This window comes from Bubalus bubalis, chromosome 7, assembly GCF_019923935.1.
Source record: "Bubalus bubalis isolate 160015118507 breed Murrah chromosome 7, NDDB_SH_1, whole genome shotgun sequence".
NCBI lineage: Eukaryota > Metazoa > Chordata > Mammalia > Artiodactyla > Bovidae > Bubalus > Bubalus bubalis.
The window spans coordinates 87,018,037-87,045,827 of NC_059163.1; the positions used below are offsets into that span (position 1 = coordinate 87,018,037).

The 27,791-nt window shown below is 38.6% G+C and overlaps 2 long non-coding RNA genes across 3 annotated transcripts in view; one reads left to right on the top strand and one right to left on the bottom strand.

The window, feature by feature from the left end:
- LOC112586231 overlaps positions 1-8,320 on the top strand; it is a 39,652-nt gene extending 31,332 nt beyond the window's left edge. Inside the window, exon 4 of the long non-coding RNA XR_006552407.2 lies at positions 7,990-8,320. This is a non-coding gene — a long non-coding RNA (uncharacterized LOC112586231). The remainder of the gene's footprint in view (positions 1-7,989) is intronic.
- On the bottom strand, positions 77-27,791 carry LOC112586230. 2 transcript variants are annotated; one of them, XR_006552403.2, is made up of 4 exons: positions 27,661-27,791; positions 16,697-17,065; positions 16,467-16,604; positions 77-504 (listed from the first exon to the last, which is right to left on the bottom strand). It is a non-coding gene; the product is annotated as an uncharacterized LOC112586230 (long non-coding RNA). The 2 variants fall into 2 exon arrangements; XR_003110671.3 differs by having other exon boundaries at positions 16,697-17,098; positions 27,661-27,783.

The window sequence follows — 27,791 nt, forward strand, 5'->3', positions numbered from 1 at the left end:
TTTTTTAAACTCTTGTTGCTAGACTGAATTCTATTTCTTTCTTTTTTATTTTTATTTAAATACAGTTGATTTACAATGGTGTGTAGGGTTTGAATTCTATTTCTATGTCACCGGTGGTTCACTGTCCTACTAAGTTGGGGCTACGGTATCTGTTTTTAACCTTTCAGGCTCTTATTAACAGGTTTTAATTATGTTTATGTACTTGCCCAAAATATAGCCTTCCAGTTTTGGTTTTTCTCTTAATAGATAATCATTTGGTTGCTATTATGTGTCAGATACTGCAGTTTTGTTGATTTTCTCAGAATCAGTTGATTTCTACAGAAAGGTCTGCGCTTGTCATATCTGCTGTAACACACTGGCCATGTGAATGATGCTTTGTTCTTAGGGCCAAGATGAGTGTCTTCTGCTTTAATTGTTTCATTGTCTCTGCAGGACCCAATATTCTTTTCCATGCTGTGGGAACTTCACAAGGGTTTAAACGCCTTTCGGTGAGGAAGTAATTTCCTGTTGGAGCATAAAATGAAAACAGATTCATGTGCTCAGTGCCATTATATTTTCAATGTAATGCATTAAGTATTCCTAACAACAGTAGTTCAAAGTCATTTCTGTTTAATCATTTCATGCTCACTATCTCCTAGTGGTCATGAAAAGTTACAAAGCAAAATCCTGGTGAGATAATATTTTTCTGTAAGTGCGAAGCTTTTAATCCCGGTTGTAATCAGAAGAGCATTTACTGGCGGGTGACAGGAAATAGACAAGTAGGTAATGGATTTTGAGTCATTTGAGAGAGGAGAGGGTGGGGCAAGAGGGTGCAGCTTAGAGAAGGGTGTTAAGGGCTGAATAGAAAAACGATCCTTTTGGAAACTGGCCTAGAAGGAATATGCTTGACTTTTTTCAATGTTATTTTAGAGTTAGATCATAGTAGGAGTGATTCTATAAAATTAGCTAACAAGTCCCTATCTGTTCCTGTAATAACACCTTCTATTCCTTCCATAAGTTTTCCTGGAAAATTTTAAGACCACCTAAATTGTTATTAATTCCTGCTTTAGTCTATATAAGGAGGTAAATGCCTAAAAAAGACTCTGTCAGAAGGAAAAGCGGTTTGTAACCAAAAAGAGTAGCATTCAATGAGAGTGATGCCATCAATGGAAAGATGACTTTGAAGAACTTTATGAGGCCGTGAAGAGGTTAGTGATGATGAGTTAAGCTCCAGAGATGGAAATGATGTATACATGAGAAAACTTTAATCTTTCCTGTTGCATGGCTCTCAGAATAAAGACATCATAGGTAGCCTTGAGACAATTTAAGGTGAATTGACTAATGTGCAATGTGAGATTTCCTCTCTTCTTTCTTTGCTTTATACTCCAGCCACTGTTTATTCTTTTGGAACTCTGAATGTTTAAGTTCACATTTTGTTCACACTGGAGCAATTTGGCCACCCTTTTCCCACCAATCTAAATATTTCTCATTTTTTAAAACTCAGCTTAAAAATACTTACAGAGTCCCAACTAAATGTCCCTCTGTATGTCCTTGTCACTGGGCAATTATTAGTCACCTCTTTTATTTTCTGTGTTTAACTTTGTCCTCTCCACTAGCTTACAAAGATAGTTTGCTTGTCTATGCATATTCACAGCACCTAAGAGAGTGCTTCATATCTAGTAAGTATTCAGTATTATTTGCTTAATTCAGAATAAGGTGTAGGGAAATATTAGAAGACAGACGTAAAGAGCTATTCATTAAGTGGTATGGTATTTATTTAGTTCTGGTTCCTCTCAGAATTTATCTTACTCTTTTATCAGTCAGTCAGTTCAGTCGCTCAGTCATGTCTGACTCTTTGTGACGCCATGCACTGCAGCACACCAGGCCTCCTGTCCGTCACCAACTCCCGGAGTTTACTCAAACTCATGTCCATTGAGTTGGTGATGCCATCCAACCATCTCATCCTCTGTCGTCTCCTTCTCCTCTTGCCTTCAATCTTTCCCAGCATCAGGGTCTTCTCCAATGAGTCAGTTCTTTGCATTGGGTGGCCAAATTATTGGAGTTTCAGCATCAGTCCTTCCAATGAATATTCAGGACTGATTTCCTTTAGCATGGATGGGTTGGATCTCCTTGCTGTTTAAGGGACTCTCAAGAGTCTTCTCCAACTCCACAGTTCAAAAGCATCAATTCTTTGGCGCTCCAAAGCCAATATAGAATTCTTTATAGTCCAACTCTCACATCCATACATGACTATTGGAAAAACCATAGCTTTGACTAGATGGACCTTTGTTGGCAAAGTAATGTCTCTGCTTTTTAATATGCTAAGTTGGTCATAACTTTTCTTCCAAGGAGCAAGGGTCTTTTAATTTCATGGCTGCAGTCACCATCTGCTGTGATTTTGGAGCCCCCAAAAATAAAGTCTGTCATTGTTTCCACTGTTTTCCCATCTATTTGCCATGAAGTGATCGGACCAGATGCCATGATCTTTGTTTTCTGAATGTTGAGTTTTAACCCAACTTTTTCACTCTCCTCTTTCACTTGCATCAAGAGGCTTTTTAGTTCCTCTTCGCTTTCTGCCATAAGGGTGGTGTCATCTGCATATCTGAGGTTATTGATATTTCTCCCGGCAATCTTGTGTTTCATCTGGAATCTTGTGATTCCAGCTTGTGTTTCATCCAGCCTAGCATTTCTCATGATATACTCTGCATATAAGTTAAATAATCAGGGTGACAATATACAGCCTTGACATACTCCTTTTCCTATTTGGAACCAGTCTGTTGTTCCATGTCCAGTTCTAACTGTTGCTTCCTGACCTGCATACAGATTTCTCAAGAGGCAGGTCAGGTGGTCTGATATTCCCATCTCTTTAAGGATTTTCCACAGTTATTAAAAAGCATCAGTTTTAATTTTTTATATTCTAGAGATAAAAGTCCTACATTACAGCATGGGATTGTTGGAAAGATTACATGATGCAAAGCAAATGAAAATGTACTATAAACTGAAGAAAACTGTACAGAGATGGGATCTTGTTTTTATGACCTGAACTGTAATTTGACCACATGGCACATCCGTTTGCTTCCATGATTGTGCAAGCTTTCCTATACCCTTCCACAATAACTTTGCAAATGGCTACAGATTCTTAGCCACTCCTCTCATGGAAAAGTGAAGTCTGATTCACACGTCCTAACACTGGATTCTTGGTTGTTCTTACGACTCTCTCTTAACTAACAGAATGGACAGATCTGACACTGTGTTTAGAAAGAGGCCATGGAGCTTCCACACAGGCCTTCTGGAATGCTCCTTCTCAGGATGCTTCCTCTCAAATTCTGGCTCCCATACTGCGAAAATCCCAAGCCACATGGAGCGGTCACACGTGGGTAGGTGCTTCTGTGGCCAGGCCCAGCCTCACCTGTCCTTCCGTCATCCTGTCCAAGTGCCAGGTTTGTGCGTGAGGAAGCCCCTAGGGGATTCTAACCCCAGCCATCCTTGTCATCCCGGCCACTATGTGCCAGAGAAAGGCCAGCCCCACTTTGCCTTTCTGAATTCCTACCTCATGGAATCCATGAGTGTAATACAACACAGTTTGGGAGTGGTTTATTACACAGCAATAAATAACTAGAAAACCTTCTCACATACAGCCTGCCATATTTCCCCTACCATTCACCAGCTGTATCAGCCAGGATGGCTTGGTAACATTAGTAGTAGTAGTGTTAGTCGCTCAGACGTGTCTGACTCTTTGCAACCTCATAGACTGTGCCCCACCAGGCTCCTCCATCCCCAGGATTCTCCAGGCAAGAATACTGGAGTGGATTGCCATTCCCTTCTCCAGGGGATCTTCCTAAGCCAGGGATCGAACCAGTTTCTCCTGCATTGCAGGCAGAGTCTTTACCACCTGAGCTACAAATATTCTGATAGGTAACACAGGGTTAAATAAAGAAATAGAACTAATTTAAAAAATTAATTATAGCGGTTTTAAATAACAAAGGCACATTCCTTATTCACACTGCACACCCATTGAGGGTCAACTGTGAAGCTCACTCATCACAGTTACTCAGGGATTCAAGCTAATAGATGACGTCAGTCACTGGGCTAGAAGGCAAATAGAGTTCTAGGGGGTCTTGTTGTTCTTGTTCAATTGTTCAGTTGTGTTCGACTCTTTGCAACCCCATGCAGCACACCAGACTTCCCTGTCCTTCATTATCTGCCTAAGTTTGCTCAAACTCATATCCATTGAGTCAGTGATGCTATCCAACCATCTGATCCGCTGTCACCCCCCTCTTCTCTTGCCCTCAATCTTAACCAGCATCGAAGTCTTTTCCAATGAGTTGGCACTTTGCATCAGGTGGCCAAAGTATTGGAGTTTCAGCTTGTACCAGAAGTTAAATGTTAACACTGAAAATGACACGTGCCACTTCTTATAACTTGTTGACCAGAACTAGTCATGTGGCTTCTCCCCCACACAAAGCTGCCAGAAGTATTAGTCCTATCGTGCATTTTAGAGAAAAAGAGCCAGAAATACCTGGGAATTAGCACTAACGACTACTACACAAGCTTTTTCATGGGCATTGCACGTCTGGGCATCCCAGATAAACCCTTTACCTCAACCTTTGGTTCTGACTCTTCTCCTGCTGTGACCTGTGTTAGTTCTTCCTACTTCCTGAGGCCAGAAGCTTTTTTATTGCTCCCATTTCAGTATTCAAGAGCTGTATCTATAGCTAATCTTCCTGTCTACCCTTCCTGCACATTATCTGCATATAAAGTAGTGGCTGTGGTGGTCTCCATGACAACCAAGACTATCTAGTGCTTTTGCTAAACCCCTAATCATGAGGGTTTTTTTTTCCCCACCTTTCTCTTTCTGTCTTTTCTTTATCAAAGCCAAAATCAGGTTTGTATAGAGAGCACATCATTTCTTCTTCACGTCAAATAAAACATAAACCCTGGACTCACATCTCTGGTCTGAAATAATTACTCACAAAATCAAGAGGAGAATAAGAAGTAAAAGAATGATGTTGGAAGGAAGAGAGGATCTTGTTAAATGGGAATACAGGGAAGGATTTCAAAGAAGGAAAGAGAAGGTTAATAAGGAAGGTAATGGATCAGTGTATGTTTTGGTGCAAATCCTTGACTATGTATTACATTCAGTCCCCAGATGTTTTTATATATTCGTTTTCTTTCATTTTGAAAGTTCAGATTCCTTGCATATAAAATAGGGAAATATAATACTTTCACTACCTTACCAATAAGGTAGTTGTAAGAATAAAATTGACTAGTCTAAGTAAAAATGCATTAAATGTAGAAAGTGCCAATCAGCAACAAAGTATTAGTTTTACATTCATTTTAACCAAACATAAGAATGATGGTTACTGTTAAAGAATCTCTTATGCCTTTGGAAGGTTTGTAGAAGGCTTTAGAAATTTTCAACCTAGAATATGGCTTAACTTAGATGATTAAGACTTTCAGGTACGAGGTGGTGAATGACAGGCATAATCAAAGCTACTGAATGTAAGGCCACCAATTAAATACAGTTTGCAGGAAGTTTTGCCAAGGGCCAAAATCCAGAGATACTCCTCTGATAAGTGCCTTTGAATGATACTGATGAACTAAATAATTTAATAGCCTCCTATCCACCCACATCCTTCTTAAGATTTTAGCAAAATCAGACCCTGTTTACCAGTTTCTTTTTAAAATGCATCTATTTAGGTTTCCATGAATTTCCTAAGAATTTTCCCTCTAGTATCTCCTGTTACTCTTTCTCTGATACTTTTCACGAATCCTCTTCTTTCCCATCTCCTAACTGTGGCTACTTTCCCAAGGTTTGATAATCTGTTGTCATCCATTAAAATGACATCAACCAGTTATGTTTCAAAAACGATATAAAGCTACATTTTTAGTGCTGGCTTCTAGATCCACATTTCCTCTTTCCTCTTAACAACAAGGTTATGAGCAAGAACAGCTGGCTGCTATTGAGACACATTATATCAAGCCCCAGAAGAATTTTGCATAAATTATTTTATCTACATACAAACCTATGACTAGGTGAAAAAGCTATCCCCATTTTACAGAAGAGGGAACTAAACTTCAGAAAGGTAAAGCAATTTATCTATTTTATGGTAGATAGAGGAAGCATTCAAGCCCTAGTATGTCTTCTTTCAGGGCCTGATCACCTTATTTTTATGCTTTAAAATTTTTCTTATGGACACATAATCAGCATCTCAAAATCATGATATCTAGATTCAGAAACCCAAGCCAACATTTTATCCTCTCTTTACTATTTCTATTAATATATTAATGTTTGGTTAATAGTTCAGTCTTAAAACCTCAGAATCATTATAAACTTCTCCAACTTCCTTGCACTGCCCCCAACCCCAGACACTAAATTCTATAGATTCATTCTTCCCAATATATTTCCCACGCAGAGCTTCCATTCCACTTCTTCTACCCTTTTCCTCATGCTTGTACTAGCATAGTAGCCTCCCCAAATTTCACTCTCATCTCACATCTCTCTCCCTAAACATTGTTCCCAGACTGAGCCTCCTAAAGAACTATTTCAGTCATCTCATTCTCTAAACTCAAATCTAAACCCTTAACCTGATGCTGCAAGCATATGCTAGATCTACCCTGAGACATATTGTATATTACTCCCTTGTAAAAAATCCAACTAAGCTGAACTAATTGCTACTTCTTACATTTCTCTGCTCTGCCTTTTCTCATGTCATTGCATAAAAATCTAACACCCATCTTTACTTATGAAATCCTACTCATCATTGAGAGCTCCAATCAAATGCTCTTTCCTCCATGAAGGCCAACTGAGTTTTCCCTTTAAGAAGAAGTCTTCAGGTCAGTTCAGTTCAGTTCAATTCAGTTGCTCCGTCACGTCCGACTCTTTGCAACCCCATGAATCGCAGCACGCCAGGCCTCCCTGTCCATCACCAACTCCCGGAGTTTACCCAAACTCATGTCCATTGAGTTGGTGATGCCATCCAGCCATCTCATCCTCTGTCATCCCCTTCTCCTCCTGCCCCCAATCCCTCCCAGCATCAGGGACTTTTCCAATGAGTCAACTCTTCGCATGAAGTGGCCAAAGTATTGGAGTCTCAGCTTTAGCATCAGTCCTTCCAATGAACACCCAGGACTGATCTCCTTTAGGATGGACCGGTTGGACCTCCTTGCAGTCCAAGGGACTCTCAAGAGTCTTCTCCAACACCACAGTTCAAAAGCATCAATTCTTCGGCCCTCAGCTTTCTTCACAGTCCAACTCTCACATCCATACATGACCACTGGAAAAACCATAGCCTTGACTAGATGGACCTTTGTTGGCAAAGTAATGTCTCTGCTTTTGAATATGCTGTCTAGGTTGGTCATAACTTTCCTTCCAAGGAGTAAGCGTCTTTTAATATCATGGCTGCAATCACCATCTGCAGTGATTTTGGAGCCCCCCAAAAAAAGTCTGACACTGTTACCACTGTTTCCCCATCTATTTCCCATGAAGTGATGGGACCATATGCCATGATCTTAGTTGTTGAGCTTTAAGCCAACTTTTTCACTCTCCTCTTTCACTTTCATCAAGAGGATTTTTAGTTCCTCTTCACTTTGTGCCATAAGGGTGGTGTCATCTGCATATCCTCTTCTAATTTCCAGAATATTTGGTTCACACTACTATTAATGTGCTTATCAGATACTACCTTAAGTTCCAGTTCTGTGTGTTTGTCTTATTTTCTACTGTAACACTGTAACCACTAGAAAGGAAAATACCTTTATTTATACATCTTTTATACATCTTCATATTTTTTAGAGTATCTAAAATAATGCTTTGCATATAGTAGGAAATCAAACACTGCTTGAATGAGCATGAAAGAGAAATTCAGGCATCGAGCATACCTTCAGAAAGATATATAAATCATAGAAATGAACAGTTTATAAAGCTTGAATTGTCATTTTATGATATACCTCATATATATATAGTATTATATATTAGTCATCAGTGACTATGTTCAATTATTTATCTTCCAGAAGCTACAACTCAAGCAGAAAGGGATTTATTTTGGAGAGTCTATCTTAATTAGAGAGTATTTGCTGGATCTTTAACAGTCAACATTGGAGAGAAAGAGAGGCAATCATTTCCAAATTTTTCTACATTACCTACTATAACCATGCTTCCTGCCAAAACACATGATGTCTGTGTTGTGTGAAATGGTAAGTTGAATTTATGGCTTATAACAGAGTTGAGAACTAAATTTATGCAATTTCAGCAAAACAAAACATCATTTAGAACATTATATGTTAAAAATAAATAGTTTCCTACTTTTTTTTATTCAACCCTCAATTCCTTTCCTAAGGCATACCAGCCTCATATGTACAATATAAAGTCAGAAAAATTCACTATAGAAACTTAAAATTCAAAATGAGTCATTTTTAGCTGTGTTGCTGCTGCTGCCACTGCTAAGTCGCTTCAGTCGTGTCCAACCCTGTGCGACCCCATAGACGGCCGCCCACCAGGCTCCCCCGTCCCTGGGATTCTCCAGGCAAGAACACTGGAGTGGGTTGCCATTTCCTTCTCCAATGCATGAAAGTGAGAAGTGAAAGTGAAGTCGCTTAGTCATGTCTGACTCTTAGCAACCCAATGTACTGCAGCCTACCAGGCTCCTCCATCCATGGGATTTTCCAGGCAAGAGTATTTAGCTGTGTTACTTCTTCTTAAATGGTTTAAAGGTGTGCTTTAAAAAATATTTTAAAACCATTGTCCTCTTAAGATTTTTTTGATTGGGAATGTCCACACTAGAAGTCGTGGAGTGGGACGAAAGCTGAGAGTTCGTTTCAAACCTCTGGCTGCTGTGTGAATTTCTGTTCACCACTGATCAGGCCAGGCAGCCTCTGAACCTTGACACGAGGTGCCTAACATGGTAACAACTTCTAGTTTCAAACACCTTCCACTGTCAAAACATTCTCTGTTGAACAAAATTCTACCTCTGTCCTCTAGAGTCTTGAACAATTGCCCTGATGTTTCTGAATACTACTACAATCCTTTAATTATTTGAATACAGTTATCATGCCTTCTCTTTCCCAAAGTGTTCTGAGAAAGGGGTTTACTTTTAATCCAGCATTAAAGGATAATTATTTCAAAAGCTTTAGATACTATCGGGACCAAATGATCTTTAAAAGTCTTTATTAGGAGTTTTGGCTGATCCTCATTCTCCCTCATCTCCTAAACACCCTCAGTCACCTGCTCTTCCTACTTTATCAAAGGGAGTCTAATAGGATTTGTTACTGACACAGAAAGCCATTAGAATATTTAGGAGGCATATTAGAACTTCATATATTCATGTAGTTATGGAACTAAGGATCCATCTTGTTACCATCCTGACTTTGCACTCCCATGAACTGGCTCATCTCTGATTGCTTTGAACTCTATCTTTGTACCTAAACTTCACTCACTTTCCCTCTTTCTGAACCAGATGTCTACCTATTTGCTTTACTAATATGGCTAGAGTATCCTTTAAGGTATTTACTTGTGTATATTTTGAATATTTTTTTCTTCCTCTCTTTCTAAATAGTATCCTGAGGGCATTTCCCCTAACCCACAGCCCCTGCGAGCCAAGACCCAAAGAAAAAGGCCACTGTGCACTGTTTGAGACAGAAAGATTTAAAAGTCAAGTTGAAGGCTGAGTTTTTCTGCTCCTAGACACAAGATGATTCAGAGGCTGTGAGAGGGGAGGAATTCTGACTGAGAAAGCTGAGAGGCACCTCAGACTAGAGAGGAAGGGGTGGAGAAGCCAGAGTCTTCCAAGTGTGGGTGGAGTCTGGGAAAAGTAGTGGGGGGTGAAACAGGTCAGGAACGGGCACAAGAAGAATCAAGATGGTGAAAACTTACTGCCCGGCTATAGTCAGAAGAAAACCCACAATCTCGGCAGTTATTTTTCAGCGACCTGAAAAGTCTCCCTCTGCACCTTTCCTTTGTAGTATTTGTGGAATTGTGATTTTTACATTTGTGTCTGACTGTTGGATTACTGTATGCCTCTCTCCAACTCAGGCTGTGTTTCCTGAGGAACAGACCAGACTGGGTCCAGTTCACCTATCACTGTGTCTCAGGCACCTGGAATGGTATCTGACACATAGTAGGCATTCAACAAATATTGGTTGAATGTATGTAGTATGAAAAATAAATGATATTAATGTGAAGAGACTACAAGTTAGTCAAGAAGAGGTAATTAGCTATCCATGTATGCTTAAGTTAACTAATAGGACCACCAGTATATTATATACTTTCTCATAGTTTTGTTTGAGTTTTCCTCAACTACAACTTTGGTGTAGTCATAATACTTCATTAAACAGCCTACTTAGTCAGGCACCATAAAACAGACACATTTTAACTAAATAGAAGCACTCGACCACCTGGAGGCCACCAGCATAGAGTGCAGTGAGGGAGAGCAACACCAGCAGCGTCCTGGCAGAAAGAACTGAGCATGCGGTGCCTAAATGCAGACCATTCCAAGTTTGGGTAAGCCGAGTGTTCCGTAAGAAGCTAGGGTCAGCCAACACAGGTTACTCCCAACCACCACACCTAGGTTCTGTTCCAAAACTCATTTTTGAACTATCTCAAGAGGTTCTTTTTAAAAATTATTTATTCATTTATCTAAGTATTTCTTGCAGCCAGTTTGAATAGTTGAAGTCATAGAACATTGATAATATCAAAGAAGCTGATTCCGTTCCATTTTTTGTTATTTGAAGCACTTAATCAAATGATGTGTGAATTGTTTGAACAGAAGTAATTTTTAAAGGAGTTGTTTATATGAACTCTTTTATGGAAGCCAGGCATACCTCCTTTGACCTTGAAGCCCAGCTAACCAGACTGTTTGTTTTTTTTTTTTTTTCTTTCCTTGACAAAGGGCTTAAAGCCAGGCTAGATCTTTTAGAATCTCAAAATAAGTATTTATACTTGTTAAGGAGAGAAAGGGACTCAAAAGCAATTACTCTGCTCTTATAAAGCAGCTTTCAGTTGTATCGTTCACATTAGCCATGCAGTACAGGCATCTTTCCATAAGCTCTTCTTAATGAAATGTTTTGTTTTAGTTGTTTTGTCTTTGTGGTTTATTTTTTTTTTTTTTTCTGCTTAAGTTGAGATGGAGAAAGAAATAAAGTAGAATGTTGCCCTTTCCCTCCTTCTCCACAATCCTGTTTATCATCTTTAACTCAAACTTCTATATTCAGTCTACTTTAAACAATTTTGCAATTTGGGAAAGAGAGAAAGGGAATAGGGAAGGGAAAACAGGAATTCTTATTGGGACTGGTATAACAATTGCCAGAAAATTTGCATAGGCATAGCCAGGACATGGAAGCAACCTAGATGTCCGTCAGCAGATGAATGGATAAGAAAGCTGTAGTACATATACACAATGGAATATTACTCAGCCATTAAAAAGAAGACATGTGAATCAGTTCTAATGAGGTGGATGAAACTGGAGCCTATTATACAGAGTGAAGTAAGCCAGAAAGAAAAACACCAATACAGTATATTAACACATATATATGGAATTTAGAAAGAAGGTAATGATAACCCTGTATGCGAGACAGCAAAAGAGACATAGATGTATTGAACAGTCTTTTGGACTCTGTGGGAGAGGGCGAGGGTGGGATGATATGGGAGAATTGCAGTGAAACATGTAGAATATCATATGTGAAACGAATTGCCAGTCCAGGTTTGATGCATGATACAGGGTGCTCAGGGCTGGTGCGCTGGGATGACCCAGAGGAAGGTGGGAGGGGAGTTCAGGATGGGGAACACATGTACACCCATGGCGGATTCATGTCAATGTATGGCAAAACCAATACAATATTGTAAAGTAAAATTAATTAATTAATTAATTTAAAAAAGGGGAAAAAAACACTGAGAGGACAGAAAGCATGCTATCAGGATTCTTCCTGCCCCCCTCTCCACACTAATGTCACTGCTCTGTGAAAATGGTTGTTCTTCAAGATTCAGTCAATGCTTCTCTGACCATCTCAGAAGTTTCCTTCCATGCTATGATTTGAAACCATGGGTTTAATTCTCATTTGTTTCTTTTTTGTCTTTCTTTCTTTTTTATTTGTGGTTGTGCTGGGTCTTCATTGCTGTATGGGCTTTTCTCTAGTTGTGGAGAGTGGGGGCTGCCCTCTTATTGCTGAGCTCAGTCTCTAGGGCACACGGGACTCAGTAGCTATAGGTCCTGGACTCGAGACGACAGCCTCAACGGTTGTGGGGCACAGGCTTAGTTGCTCCACCACATGTAGGATTTCCCCAGATCAGGAATCAGACCCACGTCTCCTGAATGGGCAGACAGATTCTTTATCACCGAGCCACCAGGGAGCCCCTCGGTTTGCCTCTTTTTAAATGACTTGATTTTAAAAGTGATGAATGAAAACAGTTTTCTCTCAAATTCATATTATAAAATATAATAGACTTTTCAAGTTTGTTATTTTCCATTCTCAAAAACATGCAAAAAATTAAGATAAGAAAATAGCTCCAAAGAGCCACTAAATTATGCTCAGTGTGCTTACTTGAAACATTGTTAAGCCAGTATTACATTTAAGTGTTTCGATTCATATATCATTTACTTAGGTGCATAAAGGATAATTGATCTAATTTTGGAAACTCATGCTTTCTTAGTATTTGTCAAGGCCTGAAAACATAAAGTTTTCATCTAAATGCATGTTTATTCTTACTCTTTTAAAATTTATACATCCTTAGCTAAGATTATAAAATACTGATTGATGTCACAATTTTTTAATGCTTACTTTTTCTTATTTAAAATTGATATAGGCCAATTATGTCAAATATTGGGTGTGTGTATTTGTGTATAATTGTATATAATGTAGAGATTTTATGATGCATATTACATGCTATATATTTGTTTATGTAATAAACATACTATATTGTATATGTAATATAATATTAAAAACAGTTTAGTTCAGTGGCTCAGTCATGTCCAACTCTTTGCAACCTCATGGACTGTAGCATGCCAAGCTTCCCTGTCCATCACCAATTCCCAAAGCTTACTCAAACTCATCTCCATCTAGTCAGTGATCCCATCCAACCATCTCATTCTCTGTTGTCCCCTTCCTCTCCTACCTTCAATCTTTCCCAGCATCAAACTGACTTTCAAATGAGTCAGTTCTTCATATCAGGTGGCCAAAGTATTGGAGACTGATTTCCTTTAGAATGGACTGGTTGGATCTCATTGCAGTCCAAGGGACTCTAAAGAGTCTTCTCCAACACCACAGTTCACAAACATCAATTCTTCGATGCTCAACTTTCTTTATAGTCCACCTCTCACATCCATACATGACTACTGGAAAAACCATAGCTTTGACTAGATGGACCTTTGTTGGCAAAGTCTCTGCTTTTTAATATGCTGTCTAGGTTGGTCAAAGCTTTTCTTCCAAGGAGCAAGCATTTTTTAATTGCATGGCTGCAAGCAACCATTTGCAGTGATTTTGGAGCCCAAAAAACTAAAGTCTCTCACTGTTTCCATTGTTTCCCCATCTATTTGCCATGAAGTGATGGGATCCTATGCCATGATCTTAGTTTTTTGAATGCTGGGTTTTAAGCCAACTTTTTCACTCCTCTTTCACTTGCATCAAGAGGCTTTTTAGTCCTTCTTTGCTTTCTGCCATAAGAATGGCATCATCTGCATATCTGAGGTTATTGGTATTTCTCCCAGAAATCTTGATACCAGCTTGTGTTTCATCCAGCCTGGCATTTCACATGATATACCCTGCATATAAGTTAAATAAGCGGGATGACAATATATAGCCTTGGCGTACTCCTTTTCCTATTTGGAACCAGTCTGTTGTTCCATGTCTGGTTCTAACTGTTGCTTCTTGACCCGCATACAAATTTCTCAGGAGTCAGGTCAGGTGGTCTGGTATGCCCATCTCTTGAAGAATTTTCCACAGTTTATTGAGATCCATACAGTCAAAAGCTTTGGCATAATCAATAAAGCAGAAGTAAATGTTTTTCTGGTATTCTTTTGCTTTTTCAATGATCCAACAGATGTTGGCATTTTGATCTCTGGTTCCTCTGCCTTTTCTAAATCCAGCTTGAACATTTGGAAGTTCATGGTTCATGTACTATTAAAGCCTGGCTTGGAGAATTTTGAGCATTACTTTCCTAAAGTGTGAGGTGAGTACAATTGATAAATACAGATGTATCATAATTATGTGTGGACTTTACTTCATATATGATAATGCAGTTATTGAACATAAATGAATATATGTTTATATATAAATACATTATATAGTGTGTATATGGGCTGCCCTGGTAGCTCAGCTGGTAAAGAATCTGCCTGCCATGCAGGAGACCTTGGTTTGATTCCTGGGTTGGGAAGATCCCCTGGAGAAGGGATAGGCTACCCAATCCAGTATTCTTGGGTTTCCCTGGTGGTCCAGATGGTAAAGAATCTGCCTGCAATGCGGGAGACCTAGATTCAATCCCTGGGTTGGGAATATCCCTGGAGAAAGGCATAGCAACCCACTCCAGGACTCTTGCCTGGAGAATCCCCACAGACAGCCCATGGTGCTGGTGGGCTACAGTCCATGGGGTTGCAAAGAGTCGGACATTACTAAGCACAGCACAGGACAGTGTATATACACACACACACAGGTCCTATAAATAACATAATATGAACATTGGTTTCCTGCATAGTATCAATAATACAGATTTTCCTTGGGACGCATCCTCAATCTCCCACCTAACCCTATCCTATCCCTCTTTACTTTCTATCCATATAGTATGTGTAGGTTTCCTTCCCCATTCAACCCGTGAATGAAGAAATTACTCAAGCATAGTCCAATCAAAGCAACATAATCTGCAGGGATTAGATCAGATTCTTTCTATCATCCTGGAAATTTTCAAAGTCACAACGGCCTCAGAGTGGTTTTTCTTTACCAAAAGAGACAGACTGATTTTAAGATGGCTCCTGATGTTCACATCTTTGTATACATTTCTCTTTTGTGTGACTTACTTTCAACCAATGGAGTATAACAAAGATGATGCAATATCACTCTAGTCTTTGCTAGTCTAATAAAATAGGGAGTCAGGCTGCTGCTGCTGCTAAGTCGCTTCAGTCGTAGTCAGGCTAGAAAAGCTCAAATGGCTTTTGAGGCTGCAGGCAGCCTCTAGGAGATGACAGTTACCTCTAGGAATTAGGGAAGTCTCTAGCTCACGGTCAGAAAGTCTCTGACCCTCAACCTTACAACCACAAAGAAATTTGGCCAACATTCTGAGTAACCTGGGAAGTAGATTCTTTAGCACTCAGACCTCCAGATAAGAATGCATCCCAGCCAACACCTTGATTGCAGTACTCTAAGACACCAGGCAGAGGACCCAGCTAAGTTGTGCCTGGACTCATGACCTACAAGAGAAGTAGACTATTTTCTATCCCTGAGAATGGCTTTATTTAGAAATTCATCACCTACAGATGGACAATAAATCTTTTTAGATGTGGATTTCTGACATCATTACATCAATCAAAACCAGAGAATTGTATTCCATGAAAGTGACAGAATTGATATAGTATGTGTTGCCTGTGTTAACAGACAATTCATGGCTAATTAATCAAAGATACTGCTGAGAACATCTTTATCTCATCAAAGTTTAACTCTTAGCCGGATATATTGGGCAGTGAGACTCTTCTGATTGCTTTGACTGGTTCAACCATAATCCACAAACATTTTTACCTCCAACTCTCATCTTTTCTCTCCAGTATGACTAAGAACATCTTGGCAACATGTCAGTGTCAGCATCTCTTTTCTCTTTTTACTTTTAGGATGGCAACTTCAATTAGTGGCTTGTCCTCCTACTTTCGTATGCTCTCTCTACAGCAATATTTTACTTGTGATTACCCCAGCCCTCCTACTGATTCCATTAAAGAGTAAGCCAGGAGCAGATTTTTCTGACTCAAGCTTTTGGTTCCTCCTTTGTTTTTCCTGGCAGATACAGTTCCTTTATTATATGTAACACCTACGGTAATTGCTGCTGCTTCAAAAAAATCTTTTCTGAATGTTATTAAGACATGCAGAAGGAAAAAAAAAAGTGTTCACAAAATAGAGATATTACTTTTATTTACATTTCTGCATTCTCTAAGGGAAAAAAGTAAGTGGAAAGCTTTCACCCTGGTGTCTCATTAATTCTGACAACACCCCTAGAGGCAGGGAAATGACGAGAACCATTATTCTTGTTATAGTGGAAAAAACACTGAAAAACCCAGAGAGGTTAGATATCTTGTTGTAGGTGACACATGGTTATTGGGAGCCTGGAGGGAAAAAACATACACACAAACTTCGGGTTTCTGACTCTGAGGTACTTCAGTCCTTTCTCCACTCTGCTTATAGGTATCTGATGGTGAAGTCCACCTTACTTTTAAATGTTGCAGGCAATTAATTATGTGAAAAAAAATGTCGGTAACCCAAACCCCAAAAGACCGCAGACAAACCTTCTACTTGTCCAGACTTACCCATATGAAGTATCACCTTTCTGAGTGAACATTCAAGCATGGAGTACAAAAGGTACCATGAGGTAATGGAATGGCAAACACGAAGGGCTGGCCTGCTCAGGGTGTATCCCCTCCTCCTGGGATGTCATCACGTATACGCTAGAAACCAGAAAGGCATCAGTACATTTACTCAGTCTTTTGCAGTTAGGACCCTGAGTACAAATTAGGCGCTGACAATAAGTTGAACTTACACAAAACGGCGGAAGGCAGAAGTGAGGAGGAAGCCATTTTTAGGCTCATTAGTTTGCTATTGCTGACAGGTATAGTCATGGAGATGGTTAGGCTTTAGCCTCTCCCACACATGGAGAGGTCAGTTGAGCTGACTTTGGGAAGCCAGTGTTTCATGAAGGAATCCAGGGCAAAGCTTCCTCTCCTCCCAGCAGCAGCAGTAATTGTGCCTTCCTGTCCCACGGACCACAGCTATGTGCTTCTGTTTCCTGCTTGAGAAGCTTGAGTGATATACATGGGAAGGGCGTAGGTTTAGAATAGACCTGAGTTCTGCATTCTGCTATTGTCTCTTATTTGCTTTGCAATCATTAGTGACTTAACTCCCTTGGATCCTAAGGGGAAGAAACTGGATTCAGTTCCCTTTTCTGTAAAATAAATATAATAACAATACTTCTAAGGATTATAAGGAAGATTAGAGTGAATCTACACTGAGACATCAAGCACAGGATCTTGAATCAGATACCCACTCCATGAGAACAAAAACAGTGTTCTGTTTGAGTCACCACTCTATTATGGTAAGTGTTCAATAAGTATCTGTTTAATGAGTGTAAAACCTATCAAGTATGAATGCAAGAGTTCAAATATTTCTCTGTAGAATCTCCCCACCTTGTGAAGAGTTTTTGAGTACAAATAGGGAGGTGATTTGGAGCCTGGCAGATGTTTCAAAAGGGTTCACTGCATTTAGTCCCAATCTAGCAGATGTAAGTCACCCTCTTATTATATTCAGTACCATTAATATAATCATCATCAATGGAGTACTTCATTTCTTGAAATATTGTTTCCCTCCACTTGAGGTTCTGAGTTTGTATGAACCATATGAAGAGATTTCTTTCACTCTCTAACATTATAAATTTCACCCAACTCTCAACCCCAAACCTAGAGCCTGTTTCTTCCCCTGAGTCTGTGCTACCTTAGTTATCCAGTCTAGAATATGAATTAAATTCATATTATTGCAAGCAGCATCAACAACAAAATAGCTCAGAACATATTAGGAAGATGAATATTATTTTAGTTTTGTAGGGCTTCTCAAAGAACAAGTGGGTGAATGCAACCCAGCTTCTGGAAGGACTAAAACCCATAAATGTAAACCTATTAGAAATCATGAGAATATTTTTTCTTTTTGTGTGCTTCATTCTTCTCTTTGGACTCCCTAGTTAATGTGGCAGAATTTGATTGTCAGCAGTTCCCAGTTTGCATGTTATAGCTCTAGTCATACAGAAACTGAATCCGTCTCTAGTTCCAGTTCCAAGCTCCTGGGTAAGAAACTCTAATTGACCCTGCTTGGGTCTTGACACACTCACACTGAACTGCAACACTCCACAAGGGCAGTAACTGGGTGTGTTTTGATTACTTATAACACATAGCCAATGTTCAATAAATGTTTACTGCATGAATGAATGGTCTGATCAACTGTGGCCAGACAAGTAGACTCATGCACAGATGTGGCGGCCAGGAGTCTGTCCTTGTGCACGGAATCCGGGATGCAGTGAAGGAAGCATTCATGCGCTAGACTGACCCTCCAAAATGTACCAGCTATAGCTACTCTTTAATGTGGCTGTTTCCTCTCCAGCTTCCCACCACTCTCTTCCTTCACTGCCCACAAATCCATCCAGAGTAGCTTACTATCTGTTCTCTGATAACAAGTCTTTGCTTATATTCAAGTCTTTCTAGTTTCAGTTTGGCCTGGAATCTGTGTCTACTTGTCTTTTAAATGGCAATGTATTCCCATCTTTTAACTGGTCAGTGTCACCAGATCACCTAATCATCCTACCATAAAAGGCCTCCTCTAGCTCCTTAGTATCTTACCATGTTGTTTATTTCCTTCATAGATAGCATTTACCACAGTCTATAAAAACCCTAAGTATTAATTTGCTTTTTATTTATTTTCTCCTCCAAGTAGTTCACAAGCTTAAGTACCATAGAAATATCTTTTTTGGTCACTGCTTTAGCTCCCATGTCTAGTACAGTGTCTGAATTACTGTAGGGCTCCACATGCTTGTTGAATCAATCTGGTAGAACTCCAGACTCTTCTTATGAATGTTCACATTTTTCACAGAAAGGATAGTAATAAAAAACAAGGATAAAATCAGAATATCTGAATTTATGTCCTAGATCTGCCATTCCATAGCCAAATTTTTTTTTTTTTAAATCAGTAGCCTTCTGTTTCCTCATTATAAAATGGCAAAATGATCCTTAGCTGCATAAGTTTTCCATGGAATTATTTAAAAATCAAACAAGTTGTTACATAAGATCCTTTTGTGATTGGAAAGTGGAATAACAATGTTATTTATAGTATAGGTATTAATTGTATAGAAACATTCAGTTCAGTTCAGTTGCTCAGTCGTGTCCGACTCTTTGCGACCCCAGGAATCTCAGCACGCCAGGCCTCCCTGTCCATCACCAGCTCCCTGAGTTCACTCAGACTCACTTCCATCGAGTCAGTGATGCCATCCAGCCATCTCATCCTCTGTCGTCCCCTTCTTCTCCTGCCCCGAATCCCTCCCAGCATCAGAGTCTTTTCCAATGAGTCAACTCTTCGCTTAGTAATCAATTAAATTTAATAGTAACAGCTATTAACATTAAACAGTTTGCCAGGAGTCAACTAGCAAGGACTTAACTTATTCCAAGTTGATAGGACTATAAGTTGTACAGTTTCTGTATGGAATAACACGATCATTTTTCCAAAGTTTTTTAGGAAACTCATAGCACAATCAATGAGATTGTCTGTCCACTTTCCACAATGCTCTTCCAGTTTTGCTCAGATCTATCCCCCGACGAAGGCTTTCTTAAAATTCCCACCTGGAAATAACTTCTCCCTTTTCTAACTTATTGCACACGTTATGTGCTTTGCCTCGGGCACTGCTCTTATCACTGTGTGAAATTCAGGGAATCCGAGGAGACAGGACAGGGAGAATTCCAAAGCTACCGGTAGGACAGTCTGGTGCTGCTGGAGTCTGGGCAACAACCTGCAGCAGAGAGAAGTTGTTGTCATTATTGTTGGGCTGTTTTTTCCCCAGAAAGTGGGAGAGGATAGGTCAGTGGCAAAGAGGAAGAAAAGTGATGTTAACCAGGAAAGGAAATGAGCCACAGGAAAGCAAAAGAATGTCACTAGGATGCCCATGCCCCAAACACTGAAGACAACATCCACTATGGTTTCTGAAAACTTGGAAAGAAACACTAAGAAAAGCAAGACTCTTTTCCTGTAAATTACTTAGATATAATGATGATAATACAATAACAACTAATTTTTAAGTATTTATTATGGGTCAACCACTGTGCTTTTTTCTAGGTCTTACCACCTCATTTATCTATAACAATTCTGTGAGTAGGTACTATTATTATATCCATTTTTCAGATTGAAAACTGATACCTATAAAGGTTAAGTAACTTACTCGAGCTAATAAGTGACTGACTGACTTAAGATCCTGCTCTGAACTACTAGGGCATAATGCCTTTCCACAGTGAGATTTCAGTACAAGGCATCGTTAATTTCCAAATAGAATTCACAGATATTTGCTAAATATATGATATTTCTCACTGATTATTTTCTATAGCCTTATTTAATGCATATTTGCATTGAGGAAAGAAGAAAAAAATTATTCATATAGTTAGTGTTCAGTCACTGAGTCACGTCTGATTCTCTGTGACCCCATGGACTGCAGCATGCCAGGCTTCCCTGTCCTTCACTGTCTCCAGGAATTTGTTCAGACTCATGTTCATGGAGTTGGTTATGCTATTTAACCATCTCATCCTCTGCTGCCCCCTTCCGCCTTTAATCTTTCCCACCACCAGGGTCTTTTCCAATGAATCAGGTCTTCTCATCAGGTGGCCAAAGTATTAGAGCTTCAGCTTCAGGATCAGTCCTTCCAATGAATATTCAGGGCTGATTTCCTTTAGGATTGACTGGTTTCATTTCCTTGCAGTCCAAAGGACTAAGAGTCTTCTCCAACACCACAGTTCAAAAGCATCAATTCTTCGGTGCTCAGCTTTCTTTGTGGTCTAACTCTCACATCCATACCTGACTACTGGAAAAACCATAGCTTTGACTAGATGGACCTTTGTCAGCAAAGTGACATCTCTGCTTCTTAATATGCTGTCTAGGTTTGTCATAGCTTTTCTTCCAAGGAGCAAGCGTCTTTTCATTACTTGGCTGCAGTCACCGACTGCAGTATTTTGGAGCCCAAGAAAATAAAATATGTCAATACTTCTACTTTTTCCCCTTCTATTTGCCATAAAGTGATGGAACCAGATGCTATGATCTTAGTTGTTTGAATGTTGAGTTTTAAGCCAGCTTTTTCACTCACCTCTTTTACCTTAATCAAGAGGCCCTTTAGTTCCTCTTCACTTTCTGCTATTTGAGTGGTATCATCTGCATATCTGTGGTTGTTGATATTTCTCCTGGCAGTCTTGTTCCAGCTTGTGATTCATCCAGCCTGGCATTTCACATGATGTACTCTGCATATACACGGGCTCGATCCCTGGGTTGGGAAGATCCCGGGAGGAAGGCATGGGAAATCCCATGGACAGAGGAGCCTTGTGGGCTACCGTCCATAGGGTTGGAAAGAGTAGGACAGAACTGAAGCAACTTAACACTTGCGCTCTGCATAGAGGTTAAATAAACAAGGTAACAATATACAGCCTTGTCATACTCCTTTCCCAATTTTGAACCAGTCAGTTGTTCCTTGTCAGGTTCTAACTGTTGCTTCTTGACCTGCATGCAGGTTTTTCAGGAGACTAGTGAGGTGGTCTTGTATTCCCATCTCTTTAACAATTTTCCAGTTTGTTGTGATCCACACAGTCAAAGGCTTTAGCATAATCAATGAAGCAGAAGTAGATGTTGATCTGGAACTCCTTTGCTTTCTCTATGATCCAGTAAATGTATGTTGGCAATTTGATCTCTGGTTCCTCTGCCTTTTCCAAACCCAACTTGTACATCTGGAAGTTCTCAGTTCACGTACCCCTGAAGCCTAGCTTGAAAGATTTTCAGCATAACCTTACTAGCATGCGAAATGAGTGTACTTGTCTGATAGTCTGAACTTTCTTTGGCACTGCCCTTCTTTGGGATTGGAATAAAAACTAATTTTTCCAGTCATGGGCCACTGCCTTGACAAGTTTGCTGATATATTGAGTGCAGCACTTTAACAGCATCATCTTTTAGAATTTTAAGTAGCTAGCAGGCATTTCATCACCTCCACTAGCTTTGTTAGTAATTAGTATTTCTTAAGTGACCCAGATAGAGGTATTTCAAACAATAGGGACACTACTAAGCAAAATCCCACTGGGCCTTTTGTGGTATCTTTTTATGTTCATATTAATCTCAATTACTAGACAGGCTGCTTCTTGTGGGCTGGATTTGAGCCCAGGTTCAAATCAATATACAATTTGTGTGAACTTGGACAAATTATTTAATCTCTCTATGGCTTAGTTGGGCTTCCCAGGTGGCTCGGTGGTAAAGAATCTGCCTGCCGACACAGGAGACGCAGGTTTGATCCGGGTCAGAAAGAATCCCCTGGAGAAGGAAATGGCAATCCACTCCAGTATTCTTCCCTGAAGGGTCCCATGGACGGAGGCACCTGACGGGCTGCAGTCCAGGGGGTCGCAAAGAGTCAGACACAACTGAGCATGTACCCTTTAGTAACCTAATATATAAATGGAGATGATATCAGCGAACTATTGTAAAAAGTAAATTTCTGTTTCCTTAACCCTTCATAGGTTTTGCTCGCAGAAAACATCCAGTAAATATTATCCTGCAGTTGTTGTTGCTATTAGTAAACCACTGATGTTTGGTTGAACAACCTTTGGCGAGTACACAGGCTAGTTTCTCCCTGATGTTTCTTTCTTAGTCCTCGGTACTGCTGTACATGGCAAGTGTTAGAGAGCAGGAAAGAGCGAGCAAGAGAAATTGGGCATTTGGTTTTAACCACATATTGGGATTTAGAATTTTAAAAAGTTTTCATACTCTACTGTGATATTGTACAATACACGTAGTGAAGCGCATCATTTGGTTTTAAAAAGCAATTTTTCTAATTTTTAAAAATATTTGCTTATTTATTTGGCTGCACCAGGACTTAGTTGTAACATGCAGGATCTTCAATCTTCACTGTAGCAGGTGAACTCTTAGTTTCTGCATGTGGGATCTAGTCTCCTGATCAGAGATCAAACCTAGGTTCCCTGCATGGAGAGTGCAAAGTCTTAGTCACTAGACCAGCAAGGAAGTGCCCCAGAGTACATTTTCATTGAATTACTTTCCTTAATTACCACTGCCCCACCTATACTCTAGGTAGGATATAGCTTTTTCATTTCTATCATTTACACAGTGAGAGGCTAATGAAATATTTAGAATATTTATTCTTTCAATATTTAAACTTAATCAGCTTTGAGAAGAGACAAAATAATCCAAAGAATCAACATTTAGTAAGCCAAGAGCTGTGTATGCCATGCATTTTCATCTGGATAACTGCAAGTCCTTTCACTTGGCCCTGATCAAAGAATATACATGTTCTTGCAGCCAAGTGGGTTAAAGCCCAATCAGTGCACATACTTACATATAGAAAATGTAATGAACAAACCTTTTTCTTTAAACTTTGACATAGAATTAACTTTCAAAATAGGTATGAAAAATGGCTAAAATAATAAAGTCAAAACAGAGAAAGGCTGTGGAGTAGATGGATGAAGAAGCCAATCCAAGGAAAGATAAGCACAAAGTCACATTTTTATTTATAATTTGAGCATTGATCATAGATAGAACTAGGACTACTCATTGTGGAAGATAAGAGAGTAAATAAAATAAGTACATTTCAGAGAACCTTAAGTTGTATCATTAATTAGCTTTAAAAAATAATCAATCAAGGGAAGTGAAGACTGGGGCCTTATATAGAGTCCAGATAAACTTTTTTCCACATGATCACCATCATCATCATGACAGATAACACAAGTACCATATATATAACTTACTTTACATGCTTTATCCCATTTAATCCTCACAACGATCCAATGAAGTAGATTCCACTATTATTTTTTCTTTTTTACAGAAATTAGTTTTGAGAATTGAAGTTATTTGAATAATGTTCTCAAGGCAGTAAATAATCATAATTCTTCACAAAGTATCTTTGACTGGTTGGTTAGGTGATTGTTTTTCCTCACCAACTGCTTAAAATATTAGGATATTGTGCATTTTGAATGAGATCTTAACTTTCCTTTTCTTGACAAGAACAAACATCTGGAGAGGTCTCCTTTATCTTTACATATATAATGAAAGAAAAGGAAGGTCATATCAAAGTTTCATCTGTCTTTTCAAATGCTTCAATTTTTAAAGGCTCCTCTGTCAATGGAACTTTCCAGGCAAGAATACTGGAGTGGGTAGTCTCCCCTTCTCCAGGGGATCTTCCCCACCCAGAGATCAAACCTGGGTCTCCTGTATTAAAGGCTGATTCTTTACCATCTGAGCCACCAGGGAAGCCCATATAATGAAAGAAAAGGAAGATCATATCAAAGTTTCATTTCTCTTTTCCAATGCTTCAATTTTTAAAGTAATTGAAGGGTATTAAATTGTAGCAACATAGGAAACATCATGAAAGGCTACATGTAGATTACTATGGATCAAAAGCACTAATTTTCCCTGAAATGATCCCTATACTTATCCAATGAATATGAGAATCTTCCAAAACATCCCAGTAATCAAAATAAAGATAATATTGCTGCCCATGAGTGCCAATCCCTAATTTAAGTTTGCTTTACAAAGGAAATTTATTTAATATTGCATTCATTAGGGGTCAAGATACTGAGTTAAAGAACTAACTAATGAGACTAACTAGAGTTTGGGGTTGGATAGCTTTTCCATTGTGGTTGTTTATGTTTGTTGGTTTGTCTCTAGGAAAATAATTTTAAATAATACAGGACTAGAAAATATTCAGGAAAACCAATAATTCAAAGCACATCTTGACACAACTCTTGTGTCCAATCAATTCTTGAGGACAGCCCTTGCTTCTTTGTGAGAAAATTAATTTTCTATCTGGTTTCCTCTCAATTTTTCCACACGACTTGCATACTTGAGTACATATCTGTTAATTTAAAAATATTTAAACATTAAAAAGAATTAAGAAAACCCAGACCTGGAGGTAAATGTGCTCATCCCTTGGAGAAACTAAACTTATTTCCTGATAACTGATGTTTCAACTCCTGCTTTCCTCAGACTTCTGTCTCTCTTCAACAAGAGGCAGAAAATCAATGATCAGATGTTGTAACTTTCCACTTCAGAGAGTGCAACCTGTGTTTTCATTACAAGCCTGCCAAGTCTTAATTCTTAAATGCTGAAAAATTGTCTGTGTCAATAGAACTATAATTCAACTTAATTTATGTCTGTATGTAACAGTCCCTAAAGTTCTAAAATTATTTGCAAGTGGTTTGTTAAATATCCAGCATACACAAAGGTTTATCCTGTGGACTCTGCTGGCATTGTAATCTCTTCCTTGTTTAAATAGAATACTTAAGCAGTTTCATGTTTTCATCATCGTTCCTGAATTGGCTCAAGATTGCTTCATATTTTTCTTGCATCACTGGGACAAGAAAACAAATAGCCTATGACACTAGACTGCATTTGCAAATTGCCTAGACAAGGTCCTCTTCCAGAAGTGAATTAATTCTTTTCTAAAAGGTACTCAGAATCCACATTTAGATTTCCAATGTTGAACTTTATTCTTGATAGGTTTTCTCCAAAAATGTCACAAGAAACTGGAAAGCTGAAGGTGTGAGAGGGGAGCTCAGAGAATTTTGCCTTTCTAAATAAAGGCTACTCTGCCATGGAAAGATTTCTTAAATCAGATTGATTTCTAAGGTTGGCAGAACATTATCTAATTTTCAGTAAAACCACATAAAGGACCACTGGAGATGGTCCCTAACAGGCATTTGGGAGACTTTTGATATTCTTGACAGTTTACTTAAAAAAAAAAAAGTATATGGGGAGATATAATGAATTGGTTCTGTAAAGAGACATTTAAAATTTTATGTGATAGAATTGGCAGAATAAAGATGCATTTAAGGAGAAGCTTTGGTTATATAACGCTAAGTGCTTTGCCAGCTATCTCCCTGAAATGCATCTTTCTAACACATTTGTTCCAAAACACTTTCCACACAATAAGTATTCATTTCAACCAATGTGGGGATGACTCCAAGGTTCATGCATGATGTAATTATTCCTGGGTCTTTTTCGAAGCACTAAATTTGACTCATATAAACATTTTAAAGAAACTTTTAAAGAAGGAAGATTTAATTCTTGGCTTTTGCTTCTAGCAAATAAAATGTTTAAAATGTGTTAGAAATACGACAACTAGATATTTTCATTTCTTAGTTGTTTTCTTCCTGTGAATTTCCTATTTAATTCAGGCAATGAGTAATAACATCATAAAGAAGTGTGCTAAAATATTAGTCAAGGCAAAAGAACAAGCAGAGGATAAACAATAAAACAGTATATTTTGTTTTAATTTTTATCTCTGAACATAAAATAGTATCTTTGAATGGTTTAGTTGTTGAAAATGATTACCTGTAGAAAGGGGGAAATGTTTTTGTAGACAATATGTTGGCTCACATTACTACCAAATTATTTCTACCGAGGCAATTAGCAAAGAGAAATTTGTGTTTAGTAACACAAACTTTTTTTTTTTTTTAAAACAAAACAAGCAATAAAATAGATGGGAAAGAAATTCTACCTTTCAGTATTTGAAAAATTAAAATTTCAGATATGGGAAAACCCTTCAACAACAACAAGAGAGTTACCACTAACCGTTTATAATGTACAAAATCACTCTCCACCAAAATGCAGTACTTCTCCTAAGGGTAGCATCCATTTAAGTATGTAATTTGATTCAGTGTGTAATAATACAAAGAAGAAAACAAATGATGAAGAAAGACACACCCCACACACACACTCTTATTTCCAATGCATCAGAATGGTTGCAGAAGTAAAAAGAGTAGTGAAATTCCTTAAGACAAGATTCTTGACAGTCAATAAATTTTACATCATGCAGTATCTCATATATCTTTGTGTGACTCACCCTTTCAATACTAAAGCAAAGGAAAAAATATATAGCTGCATTTTTGATACACATTGTTGCAAATCATACTAAACATTTGCAAAAAGAATCTGTGGGTCCAGAACTTCTATTAATATCCAGATAATCACTACTAATGAGGTGATTATTCAGTGCTATTACATTGAAAACTGCTGTAATTTGAATTTTATGCTTACCATTTCTCAAGATCATGAAAAGGTTTTTGTTATATATTACTCTCTAGGAAGAAAAGGTTTTTTTCTCCTTTGAAAAGTCAAGCATAAAGAATTTGTCAAAATTCCACAGGGAACCCAAAGTCAGTGCTTTGTGACAACCCAGAGTGTGGGATGGGGAGGGAGGTGGGAGTGGGGTTCAAGAGGGAGGGAACATATATATAACTGTGGCCAATTCGTGTTGATGTATAGCTGAAACCACCACAATATTGCAAAGTAATTATCCTCTAATTAAAAATTAAAAAAAAAGAATTCTGTCAAAATTTAACAAAAAAGGAATATATTAGAATTTATTTTAAAGCTTGGTATCTATAAAATAATAACTAATAGTGGGAATTCAGACACTATGAGTTCTTGTTCATAAAATAATGTATTCTAATAAACAACTTTTTTCCTATATTTATACAACTTTAGATTTTTAAAAAAAGAATCTGGGTGAAAAAATATCTTCCCTGTAACATCATACTGGGTACCTTTCAAAACTATTCTTCTCTTTTAAAGAGCAACATTGAAGGGCCAATGAGATTGCAGCTGCAAATCTAATTTGGCAGATAAAACATTTCCATACCTAAGAAATATCTCATGGAGAGCATGCCAGCTTTGGGATTGGTCAAAGCCTTAAAGTGGTGACGAGCACAGTCCGCTTACCTGGTGAGAGTATACTTGGCCACAGGACCTACGTGACCAGGTGGGGAAGAGAGGGGCTGCCCCATCTGAGGACAGCAGTAGCCTCCTTGACCTTCAGCAACCTTTCCTTCTTCACTCTAAGAGCTTTTTTC